At 42.3% G+C, this 13,608-nt stretch overlaps 1 non-coding gene across 1 annotated transcript; it reads right to left on the bottom strand.

Moving 5' to 3' along the window:
- Positions 1 to 245: 245 nt before the first annotated feature.
- On the bottom strand, positions 246 to 359 carry trnal-cag (transfer RNA leucine (anticodon CAG)). The gene is made up of 2 exons: positions 322 to 359; positions 246 to 280 (listed from the first exon to the last, which is right to left on the bottom strand). It is a non-coding gene; the product is annotated as a tRNA-Leu (tRNA).
- Positions 360 to 13,608: the final 13,249 nt, after the last annotated feature.

Genomic DNA, 13,608 nt, shown 5'->3' with positions numbered 1-13,608 from the left:
ACTCAATGTTGGCAAAACCAAGGCAGTGATTGTGGTGTTCAGGAGAAGGAAAAGTAGAGGTCCATGAGCCAGTTCTCATTGGATGATTGGTGGTGGAGAGCGCACGTAACTTAAAATTGGTGGGTATTACAAGTTTCTCAAATACATCATCTTTTCTTACTTACGTGTTTGCCTAATCCTCGCAAACAACCGACGCTTGCTTCGCAGTAATAGCATTAACTCGGTTGAATGTTTAAGACAAATAATGTCAGGGGTGGGATTCGAACCCACGCCCCCAGATGGAGACCAGAAACCTCGGATTTGTATGAAGGACTTTCATTCCCTGAGTCTGGCGCCTTAGACCGCTCGGCCACCCTGACAACTTTGCATCACCCACTTCACATCCCAAAGAAATTTGATGTTTTTGAGTACAGATGAATGCCTGATTTAAGAACAGAGTTATATAAACACAAACGCACATCCGATTCTGGGAATCGGAAATGAGTCCAAGCTTGTTACAGTTTTCTCAGGTGAGGCGCCCTCTGTGGAAAGAGAAGCAGTGTTACAACTACAGATCAAAACTCGTTAGACGCGTATCAGCAGAAATCTGTAGCTGAGGTTAAAAGGGTGAATGAGAGCGCTGGGAAGACTCGCTGTCCTCACATGTAGGGAAGTGATGAAATAGTTTATAGATAGGACTGATTCTGGCACCACTGGGTGGGAGGCGATCATGACAAATTTGACAAACCCTGCACACGAGAGGTTCAGCTGTAACGGGGAATGCTGCTTTACAGATGGGTGTTGGCAAGTACAATATAAAGTCCAAAGCAGAGTCCGATGATTACGGATGAAAGAGAAGCTGTGACAAAATTCAGAAGAAAATAAAAGATCTTCGGAAAGTCCACTCAGTCAACTTCGTCTGTTTCATCATTCCGTCATGGCGGATTAATTACCCGTTATACACATTCTCCTGCCTTTTTCCCTTAACTTCAGATGTTGTTATTAATAAAAACGTAAGCATGTTTAAATATGTTTCCATAGTGGGATACTACGTTTTTATGTTTAACTATGTTTCCATAGTTTCAATTTAAATGGGGCCATTGACAGCACACCAGCGAGTTGGAAGCGCACTTACTTCTTGGAATATCTCAGTGTTACACCGAACCCATATTCTCAGCGCCAGGTGGGAGTCAATTCAATAACTAGAGATCAACGGGTGATGCTCCAGAAGCGAAGCCCAGAAGTTATATGGAACTACCTAAGTTGTACACGAGAGCTCTGAATAACGGTGTAATAAAGGTACTGGGTCGGACAGACAGAAACAAATGCAGGTCAAATTCTATTACTATTAGATGACTATTACAACTGGCGAGGCTATCACTAACATTGAATCGCTGAAGGGACATTGGTCCAGTTCTATAAAATTGGAACTTGCGGCGGAACGCCGACATCGCTCAGTGTGAATGTTTTCATCTCAGCGCCAGTCAAACATGTCTTCAGGAAAATAAATAAATAAATAGATAGATAGATAGATAGATAGATAGATAGATAGATAGATAGATTGATAGATAGACAGATAGACAGATAGACAGATAGACAAATAAATAAATAAATAAAATTAATTAATTGGATAAATAGATAAATAAATAAATAGATAGGTAAATAAATAAATAGATAAATGGATAGATAAATAAATAGATAAATAGATAAATAGCTGAATAAAACGCTAACCATATTGACAAACGTCTACGGGGTGCTATTTTACATTGAGGCTTCAAGTCGCCGATTGATTTCAGATGAGATAGCATGTAGTGGAAGTGTTGTTATATTGGCCCATTGGAGTAAACTTACGCAATGGTATCAGTGGTTAGCAAAACAACATTACTCTGAATGCTGGCGGGCGGACGAACGAGCTCACTGCCAGGAACTGTAACATACTTTATTCTACGGCTCAACCGACTGCAGCGATTGCAGTACAGGGACCAGATATCCTTCTACTACCCCTTTCTCTCCGCTCCCTCTGAGCTACGAGGGGCGGCGATGGGGTGCGGGACGGCTGTGTAGAAGCAGTAATTGAAAAATATGGCAATTGCTGGTGCAATTGCATTGGCTCCTCAGCACTACCTTCTCCTCCACTTATCTTCGTATCATCCGCAAACTTTACCACAAAGCCATCAATTCCATTATCCAAATAATTGACAAACAATGTGAAAAGTAGCAGTCTTAATTCTGACCCCTGAGGATCACCACTAGGCACTGGTAGCCAAACGGAAAAGGCACCTTTTATACACAATCACTACGTTCTGCCTGTCAGCCTTTCCTCTACCCATGACAGTATTTTTCCTTGAATGCCACAGGATTTCAACTTGTTAAGCAACCTCATGTGTGTCACCGTATCAAAGGCCTTCTGAAAATCCAAGTAATTCGCCGCCTTTCCATTGTCCACCGTTTTTGAAATCCCCTCGAAGAGCTCAAACAGATTAGGCAGGCAAGATTTTCCTCGACAGAAATCATGATGACTGTTCTTATTTTGATCATTACTCTGCAATTACTTGAAAACTTCTTCATTAATAATGGACTGCAACCCTTCCCAACCACTGAGGCGAGACGGGGACGCAACAGAGTCGGCATCAAAGATCAGGCAGAGATCAAAACATCCAGAGAAATCCAAAAATCAGATACAGGAAACAAGCAGAGTAAATATTCAGACCTACAGAGAGCAGATACGATGACTGGAAAGGCTCAGGAAAATTCCTTGGCACAAACTGGCATCACAGGACAGAAATACACTGAGCAAACAGCAGTCAGGCAGATAATAGGAGGAGCACAATGATACACAGGTGGCAGCGATGCAGGTAACAATAAGAAGCTGATGAGAAACGGGGTACTCAGAGATACAGGGGTTGGAGTAGAGCAGGAGCAGGGATGGGAGCAGATCGCAATACAAAACCACAGACTAACATCTGGGGGAAACACACAAAAAGAAAAAGTTCAACTGAGGGTAATGAGAGATTTTCCCAAATCCCTTGCATATTGAAATCCCTCATCACAAATTTGACATTTCCCTTATTAAATGCCCTTTCTCGCTCCCTTTACGATCTCAACCGCATAGCTTGGTTATTTTTTGTTATTTTATGATTCCCATAATGTTGTTTTATTTTACTGTACTCCACCCAGAAAGATTCGAAATTCTCTGACACGATGTCACCTTTTTCTAGAGATGTAATGCCGTCCCTCATAGCACCGTCTATGCCTTCCTGCCCGTCCATTCGGTAAAACATGCATTCTTTTATATTAAGCTCTAAATGTGACCTTCTATCAGCCACGACTCAGTGATGCCAACGACGTCAAACCAACTAAGCTCCAACAATTTCATCCACCTTAGAATACTACGTGCATTTAAAAGGAGCACCCTAATTCCTGCACTGTTCTTCCTTTTGAATATTGCCTATGTGATACAATTTGCTTCCTTTCATTATCTGCATTTCTTCCCATTCATGGCTTGGCCTTACTTACATTCATAACACCCATCGTCTACCTGTCAACCAGCTAGCTCGTCCACAGTGTTGTCATATCTATTTCCGTTCCCTGGCATATTAGTTTAAATCACTTCATTCGGCTGAAGTAAAACTGCCTGCCAGGATAATGGTCGCGCTCTTTTATAAGGCGTGGCAACATAATCGGGCAAGTACAAGGAGACAGTACACTTCTAATGGCAAGGACTGGGATATGGAAGAAAGTTGGGCAGGATATAGTTTTTCCATATTCCGAATTTGAGCACTGTTCATTAATTCTGTGGTATATTGCATTTTCATATCCTGCACTGTACTGTTCTCATAGGACAATATATTTCACATCATAGGCTGGTGAGAATAAACTTGATTCTGATTTTGAGGTTCGGATTTTTCTTCATTGCAGCGTACACAACAGCGAGATTGTTTAAGTTCATGACGGGGCATAATTGGGACGAATGCCCTGTTCTTTCGCAGGGTTCCTTTCTGTCATTTCAACTTTCGGTAGTTCTCATTTTCCGACAACCGAAATTGAATCTCCTGTTCCTCTCACTCACGGGATCCACTCGATATTGTTCTTGTCTTTAGTGGCACCTTGTCCAGAGCTATACTTGTGCTGGGGAGAAGCAGCAATCCGGGAAGCAGTGACTGAGAGGTCTGAGTTAAAACGTTCTTTATGACTGCAGGTGTATGTAGTAGTCTCGGAAATCACTGCCTGTGAAAGAGAGTGCCATTACCTCAATGCAGGGAAATTGGGATTTTTTTTTCTCCCAATGTTTTGCTTAAACATTTCCTGTATTCCGATTAAAGTGGACTCTGAACTTTTTGACTGGATTAAATTCAAATTTTCATCCTGCAGCTTCATATTTAGAACGTTCATTTTGTTATAAAGATTGGCGAGGTATTGAATCTTGTTTCGCCAGCTCTTGTCGACATTGAGGAAACATACAACTAGAGTGTCTAAAAGTTCAAAGAAGCGTTTTATGCAGCAGTCTTCTGACAGGCAACACACACCATTGTAGAGAAGCAAACGTTCAATATCTTCATCGTTATCTGGGCAACATTGAAAAATATGCTATTTCATGAATAAGCGATAATTTTCTTGGTAGAAAATATTACAAGTGTCGTGTTTAGAATTTCTTTCTTTCATAAAAACAACACTGAACCAACATGGGGACCCTTCGCATCTGGTGCTCCATCTGTTGCACGAGAAATCATGTTTTTAATTGGAAAACATTTATCCTGAATATACATGTTGAGCTCGTCAAATTTTGATTCCCCTTTGATACTTGTTTTCACCTTTATACAAAAGAGTATCTCTTCATAAACCTCCATTTTTGATAAACCTTGCAAGTGTCTTGAGCAATGTCTCGCACAATTGACTCATTCAGTTGTATCTCAAGCCATTTCTTTGTCGTTCAGCGCAGTTTATACGCAAGGTCTTCGCTCATTTGGTCAATACGACGAACTACAGAGTGATGACTCAGGGGGATATATTTAAAATACTGTTATCCATTTTGGAAATACAGGTGAATTCTTCTGACACAGCTGTCAGTATCAATCTTTCAACAATTGTACCGCATTTATCACACTTTGCTTTCATTTTCAAATAGTTATAAGAAACGTAGAGTCAACTATCAAGGTCACGTTGGCTTTCTTAGCAAGTGACTAGTGTTTTTTTTTTCATCCTCTGGACATAAGCAAGGCTATAAGTAAACTTTTCGGGTTATCTTTTACGGAAGAGTTCAAATCTTGACGGTTTCATGACTTCTTTTGACAGTACAGTATTACAAATAAGACGCACAGAGCGTCGCTGCTCTGACTGGAACGGAATAAAACCATACTCCAGCATTGTATTGGCACATTTGCAGTAGTTTATGTTTCTTAGCAAGATTAGAATGCAAGGCTTAACCGCCTTCAGACTCGGAGAATGCGCCCTTAGTATGTATAGATTATTATCGGGGCTAAATTGAACACAAAAGAATGATAACATAAACTGGGATGTGTATCGGATGTTGACGACTGCAGTGAGTTAACTGTTCTCAATGACACACCCTAACGTCAAATATTACCCCTGCCGGTTAAACTATTGAGGGGGTCTCCATTATCACTGACAGTCATTTTGCTCAAATTGTTTAATTTTCAAAGAGGATTCTTCGCTAAATGACATTTTGCGTCCTCGGTCCATTTGAATGAATAAATAAGGAGAAACATTCTTTATGTTACGTCTCCACGTAAATGTGCAATGTGCAATGATAGTAATTTATAATAATTTGTATTGACTAATACATTCACTGTAATATAGAGTACACTCAAATCAGCGTGAGTTAATCAGTCCGATGGCCTGATATATGTAGATGTCCCAGAGTCTGTTGGCCCCGGCTTTTGGATGCGGTACTGCTTCCTAGATGGTAGCAGCTCGAATAGATTGTGCTTGTGATGGCTTGTTTGTCCTATGATCCTGTAGGCCCTTTTCACATGTGCTTGTAAGTGTCCTGAATCATGAGAAGTTCACACCTGGAGATGCGCAGGGCTGTCTGCTCTCATTGGTGCCCCTATAGGAAGTTCAATTTGGGGGCCCATACCACACTTCCTCAACCGTCTGAGGTGATGTGGATGCCGAGGAACTTGAAGCTATTTACCCTCTCAAACTTGGATCCATTGATGTCAATAGGAGTTAGCCCGACTTCATTCCTTCTTTAATCCACAACCAGCTCCTTTGAGATGAGAGGGTGTTTTCTTGACACCACTGTATCAGAGAGATGACTTCTTATGCAGGCCACATCGTTAATTGTTTGAGATAAGGCCTATCAATGTAGAGTCATCAGCAAATTTAATTTGCAGATTGGAGCTGTGCATGGGTATACCGGGAATAAAAGAGGGCACTCAGTACGCAGCACTGAGGGGCTCCTGTTTTGAACGTCGGAGCGTTGGAGGTGAGGAACCCCACTCTTACAGGCTGCTGGCGATCTGACAGGAAGCTCACCACGCAGGGTCAAGACTTAGGTCTCTGAGGTTCTTGTCGAGCCTGGATGGAACTATGGTGTTGAATGCTGAACTGTAGCCGAAGAACAGCATTCTCACATTAGCATCCTTCTTCTCCCGATGTGCAGCGCTACAAGAGGTTGTGCCCAGTTCATTTTACTGGGGGATTTTGAAGTAACATTTTTGAAAGTGTAGCGGGGGACCCGGCAACTTCCAGTAGCTTTGGCATTTCAAAACTTTTTTGCTTCACCATTACAAAAGTGAAACACGGCTTTGCTGGTTAGAGACGAAATTCTCACGTTTGTAAGAAATACGCAAATTATCTTGACGGCATGTAAAAGCAATATTCAATTACCCACTGATGCTAAAATTAGAAGGGAATTCAGACTCAAGGTGCACATTTAGTTTTAAATATTTTAATAGGGATAACTAAAGATAACATATATCAAACCAACACGTTTTTTGCGATGTTTTTTTTAGGATAGGCCAAAATAAAACAAAGTGGTTCACCATATGTGAGACCATTCCGACAATTCAGTGAATAGACACAACTTGTTAATTACTTAATATTTTAAAAGTGGTGTTGCAGTTTTGGACGATACATTATTTTACCAAAAATCACGAATTAGACGAATGGGCAATTTCATCGGTAGGCAATCGATCAAAAATGAACTTTCTCCACTTATTGGAACGTAGTCCTCAAAACGATTTTGAATGGCATTACGTTATTCAATTTACTGGGCGTGGTTTATTAACAGCACAATAATTTACCTTTGAGTTACGTCTGTGTAGGTAGTATTTAGAATAGTTAATCGAGTATTATTTTAGTAAATCGACAGTTACTGTCTTACTGGGACAAGGTCAGACCTTTGGATTTCCAGATATCTCATGTTCTTTTGATGACAGATTGATGTCATATGTAGTATGACGCAGAGTAACCAGAGTGAATATGATTGTTTGAGCGGATGGGATCGAGCGTTGGTAGATGTAGAAAAGGTGGACACCTTGGAGGGACTGTCCATTGAGGCTCATATCAGGCATATCAGGTTATGTGATAAAAATCGATTTTTTTAAAATTTTGGAAGGATTCTCAATTTCATGCAAATTCTCCAACTAAAATTAGAGGTGTTGTTTTTTTATTGACAGCAATATCACTTTAAACCAAAAGAATATTATAGAGGATATTAATGGTAGATTTTTGATTGTTACAGGAACAATTTACAACAGGAAATTGTTTTGCTTAATATATATATTGATGATCCCCGATTCTTTAAGGTTGTTTTTGCTCTGTTAACTGATCTGAATTAATATATGTTATTAAAGGGTGGTATTATTAATACTTTTTTAAATTCTTTAATGGATAAGTCATCATCCAAACATAAACACCCTAATCGTTCTGCATCACTTATTAATTTATTTGATTGTGGCTTAAATGTGATTTGGAGACATATGCATCCTATTGACAAAGAATATTCTTTTTTCTCAGATGTTCATAATAAATACTCGAGAAACGACAATTTTATAGTCGACCCTCGACCTCTATTTAATGTTAAGAAATGTGAATTTGATGGAATTGTTATCTCTGATTACGCTCCCTTAACCGAATATTTGAGCTGAAAGATGTTGCATCTACAAGTCCAGTTTGGTGTATTGCAGAACACTTGCTGCAAAGTTCAGAATTTGTTGAGTATACTGAAACTCAAATAGAGTTATTTTTCTCTTTTTAAATACAGAAAACGTCTCAAAGTTAATAACTTCGGATAAATTAAAAGCTTATTTACGTGGTCAGATTATTTCGTATACAGTTAAACTGAAGAAGCAGATAAGAAAGGATTTAGGTAAAATATCGAAACATATTAAATAATTAGATAACATCAGTGCAACTTCTCCAAATGTTGATTTGTTTAAGAGTGGAAATTCAATCACAATATAGTTTATTATTAACTTATCCTATTGAAGGATGTTTGCTTAAATTGAAAAGTCAGTTTTATATTTTGGGGGATAAAACTAATAGACTCTTAGCTTCCCAATTAAGGGTAGCTAGAACTAAAAGAGAAGATATAAAGATTCGTAACGATAAAGACATTAATAATATCTTTCAGGATTTTTATTCTGATCTTGGAAAATTTCAATTTCCTTCAGATTCCTCCAATATGAACGCTTTTTAAATAAGATTAAATTTCCTCAAATTACTGCTGAAGATCAAAAGATGTTTGATGCTCCAATTGCTAAGCATGAAATTCAGAATGTTTTGTTGTCAATGCAATCAGGTAAAGCTCCTGGACTTGATGGTTATTCGGTAAGATTTTAAAAAAATAATTGAGAATTAGGATCTGAGCGTCCGTGCGTGCGTGCGTGTGTGTGTGTGTGTGTGTGTGTGTGTGTGTGTGTGTGTGTGTGTGGATATGTGTATTTGTGTGGAGGTGTGTTTGGTCTTGTGTGTGTGTGTGAGAGAGAGATAATCTTATAATGTAATCAGCATCAGGCTGATGAATGCTTCCCCTCTCTCTCTCTCTCTCTCTCTCTCTCTCTCTCTCTCTCTCTCTCTCACACACACACACACACACACACACACACACGCACACAAATAAAAAGCCGATTTCCCACTCTTTCTCTTTTCTCTTCCCACTCCGACCGCGTTAAACAATGTACTTAGCGGTTGAGTCGGCATGACGATTAAGGGATAGAGAAAATAAAAGTGACGAAACAGTTGAAGGGCAATTTTGTAGAATCGAGAAATATACATAGCAGAATGGAACAATAAAGAGAGTAAACTGGGAGAACGGAGTATCTGCAGAATCTGCCAGAGATAAAAGCATTCAGCTTGCAGAAGTTTTCAAGTTGAAAATGAAGTCAGGGTTGATATGCAGTTTACATGAAATGCAGCATTAATGTCAGAGAACGGGAGACATTCATCAGATAATACGAGAGTGTGTGTTTCATTCTCCACCTGCTGTCTCCGGTGTAGTGTGAAGAGGGGCGGTTTATTCTGTACCCCCCAGTCCCCTGTGCAAGCTGAGTATGTGGGAGGGGGTGTTCAGTTTTTTTAGATATCATTTGCTGATACAGACTGAGATTGAGGTGTTCTTCAGTTCTCAAACCCTGGTTCAGAGTGACAGTGTGTATTTCATTTTATTCATTTATTTTTTTGCTACAGTGTGAGAGTGTGAGTTCCAGTCTGTATCTGTCAGTCTCTGTCACAGTGTGAGAGTGTGGGTTTCATTCTCTATCAGTCAGTCTCCGCTGCAGTGTGAGAGTGTGGGGTTCATTCTGTGTCTGTCAGTCTCTGTCACAGTGTGAGAGTGTGGGTTTCATTCTCTATCTGTCAGTCTCTGCTACAGCGTTAGAGTGTGGGTTTCATTCTGTATCTGTCAGTCTCTGTCACAGTGTGAGGGTGTGGGTTTCATTCTCTATCTGTCAGTCTCTGCTACAGTGTGAGAGTGTGGGGTTCATTCTGTATCTGTCAGTCTCTGCTACAGCGTGAGCAGGTGGGTTCCAGTCTGTATCTGTCGGTCTCTGTTACAATGTGAGAGTGCGGGTTTCATTCTGTATCCAATAAAAATAAAACTCACAAAGGCAGCACGTTTCATGTTCCAGCAGCATTTATGTGAATACGTTTCTCTCAACAACACAAAATTGCTCCCTTTGCCGTGTATCTGTGCTCTCTTAGGTTTGCCGGTTCTTTCATTCTTTTCTCAATGTGCCCCAGGGTGTGAGTTTATTCGAGTAATGTCCCAATGATAAGTAATATAATGTTCATTTCAATTTTCTGATGACAGCTTCATACTGCCCTGTATCGCGTCATCTGTGTCCGCTGATTAAATAACAACAGTCTTGCTCTGTGTGGTTCTGAGAGAGTTTGTGATTAGGAATGTGAGGGAAGTCACATGTCACATTTGATCGATGTGTCACTCCGGCAACAAACCCACCCCACCCCATCGAACAATGTGCCCCCGGAGATAAAACATACCCTGTGTGTACACTGACACTCTGTCCAGTTCTCCAGCAGCCCTAGCGACATGAATACTTGCTTCATTTAGTTCAGCATCCCGCGTGTGATATGTGTTGTTTGATACTTTGAAGTCCATGCTGTGACGGTTCCCTCCATTTCTTAATCTATCTTCCCCACATCGGTAGAATCTGTCTGTGTATCTGTGTGCGTGTTAAAGTGGGTGCGTATGTGTGTGTATGTGTGTGTGTGTGTGTGTGTGTGTGTGTGTGTGTGTGTAGAGGCATCTCTCTCTCTCTCTCTCTCTCTCTCTCTCTCTCTCTCTCTCTCTCTCTCTCTCTCTCTCTCTCTCTCTCTCTCTCTCTCTCTCTCTAACCAGGTAACTGTATTACATTATTCAACGACGACCCTGTTCATGCCTTCCTCCTCCATGAATGGACGTGTTGTACAGAGTCTGCATATTGAATAAGCGACAGGAAACAGGACCATATTGCAGAAATAAGAGACTTTCATAACAGAACGAGATGAATAAAGCAGAGAGTTGGGAGAACAGAGACAAATAGTTCAGTCTGCTAGAAAGAAAAGGATTCAGGATGCAGTAGGTTTCGAGCTGAAAATGAAGACAGGATTGATATGAAATCCACATAAATTGTGGATTAGTGATAGAGATCGACAGCAGGGCCGAGACAATCAACAAACTGGAGACATTTATTCGAGTGTGCTGTTCAGTCTCTACCAGCTTGCCGCGGGTATAGTGTGAGGAGAAGCGGTTCATTTTGTACTCAACGGCCTCAGTACACTAAGAGAGTGCAGGATTCATTCTGTGCATATCAGTGGTACAGACTGATTGTGGGTATCTGAAGGTGTCACTCTCAGGTTCGGTGTGAGTGTATGCATTTATTTATGTACAAACCAGTCTCTGCTACAGTGTGAAACTGTGTTGTCACCGTCTTGTGAGTGTCTGATTCAGTGTGCGCGGGTGTATTTTGCCCATTCTTATCCGCTGTTCCTCTGATCACTTGGACTTGGACTTGGACACGGACACGGAGCCTTACCTTGGACTCAGACACAGAGCATGGTCCTGAATCCAGACACGGGTCCAGGACTCGGAGCTTGCTCATTGAGGTTGGACTTGGACACGGACACGGAGTCTGAGCTTGGACTCAGACACAGAGCCTGGTCCAGAACCCAGACACGGGCCCAGGACTCGGAGATTGGTCATTGAATTTGGACTTCCGACACGGACACGGAGTCTGAGCTTGGACTCAAACACAGAACCTGGTCCTGAATCCAGACTCGGGCCCAGGACTCGGAGGTTGGTCATTGAGGATGGACTTGGACACGGACACGGAGTCTGAGCTTGGAATCAGACACAGTGCCTGGTCCTGAATCCAGACACGGGCCCTGGACTCGGAGGTTGGTCATTGAGGTTGGACTTGGACACGGACACGGAGTCTTAGCTTGGACTCAGACACAGAGTCTGGTCCTGAATACAGACACGGGCCCAGGACTCGGAGGTTGGTCATTGAATATGGACTTCCGACACGGACACGGAGTCTGAGCTTGGACTCAGACACAGAGCCTGGTCCTGAATACTGACAGGGGCCCAGGACTCGGTGCTTGGTCATTGAGGTGAGTAAACACACTTAAATCATGTTCTCTACTCCCTGAGCAAATTTTAGAACGAGAGTCTTCTGCAGTTGGTTTCAGTTAAAATTGTGACATGCATCGTGAACTTATGAATTATGACATTTGTATTGAGCTGCACATTCAGCGTCACAGAGTTAATTAGCAACAAGTTCTTTCGATCTGACATAGTTCTGCATGCTAATTGTGTCACGGTCCGGTCCGTTGGCTCCTCATTTCAGTTAATTTCCTTTTCCCCGTATTACACCGGACTCTTTGATTAACGCTCCTGATTCTCATTCGAAACGGCAGGATAAAACTCCGGCTTACATCTACTCGGCTCCTGGACCGTCACCTCAGTCAGGGCGGCAATGCACGTGTCGGGCCGCCGAGAATAGTGGACTCTTAAGTTGCTTCGAGAATTCCATCGTTTTCGTATCCAGCTGAGTTTTGCCGGCTGTTTGCTGCTACTCGGAGTCAAGATACGAATTACCTGTCGTTTTCGTGTCCAGCTAATAACTGCCGGATCTTTACCGCCACTCTGAGCCAAGATACGAATTGCCTGTCGTTGTTTGGTTTTGCCGTCTCGTGTCAAGCTGAGGATTCCAGGCCGATTACCGCCACTCCGAGCCAAGATACGAATCATCTGTCGTCTGGTTTTGACTGTGTCCAAATTCCAGTCCCGACTCTGTGTCCAAGTTCGAGTCCAGGGCCCGTGTCTAGGTCCAAGTGCAGGCTCCGTGTCCATGTGCAAGTCGAAGCTCCATGACTAAGCTCCGGGTCCAGCTTCCTCTGATTTCTTGTCCAAATTCAGATCCACATAAGTATTTAATCGTCGCTCTGCGGTCTTCCTTGCAACCATTAATAAACACGCGTCTGTTAATGGGATCACCATGCCCGTGTCCGGCACTTGTGTCCGCTTCCAGTCGTTGGTTGGATCAGACCGGACCAGCCAAACATGGACCCAGCGGACACAGTCACTCTCTTACAAGCTGTTGCTAACCAGAGTCCCCTTCTCCCAGACTATAAGCCCCCCGCCAACCACAATCCGGCCAAGCCTGTTGAGTCGCCTGGACGCTCCCGTTGAAGGGCGGGGTACTGTCACGGTCCGGTCCGTTGATTCTTCATTTCGTTTAATTTCCTTTTCACCGTATTACACCGGACTCTTTGATTAAGACACCTGATTCTCATTCGATCCTGCAGCATAAAACCCCGGATTACATCGACTCGGCTGCTGACCGTCAACTCAGCCAACGCGGCAATGCACGTTTCCGGCAGCCGAGAATAGTGGACTCTAAGTTGCTCGGGAATTTTGTCGTTTTCGTATCCAGCTGAGTTTTGGCGGCCGTTTGCCTCTACTCCGAGTCAAGATATGAATCATCTCTCGTTGTTTAGTTTTGTCGGTGTCCAAGTCCGAGTCCCAGCTCCGAGTCCAGGGCCAGTGTTTGGATTCAGGACCAGGCTCTGTGTCTCAGTCCAAGCTCAGACTCCGTGTCCGTGTCCAAGGCCAACCTCAATGAACAAGCTCCGAGTCCTGGGCCCGTGTCTGTATTGAGG

The sequence above is a fragment of the Hypanus sabinus genome, unplaced genomic scaffold (genome assembly GCF_030144855.1).
Source record: "Hypanus sabinus isolate sHypSab1 unplaced genomic scaffold, sHypSab1.hap1 scaffold_1631, whole genome shotgun sequence".
NCBI classification, from domain to species: domain Eukaryota; kingdom Metazoa; phylum Chordata; class Chondrichthyes; order Myliobatiformes; family Dasyatidae; genus Hypanus; species Hypanus sabinus.
This window is presented reverse-complemented; position numbering and strand designations above follow the sequence as displayed.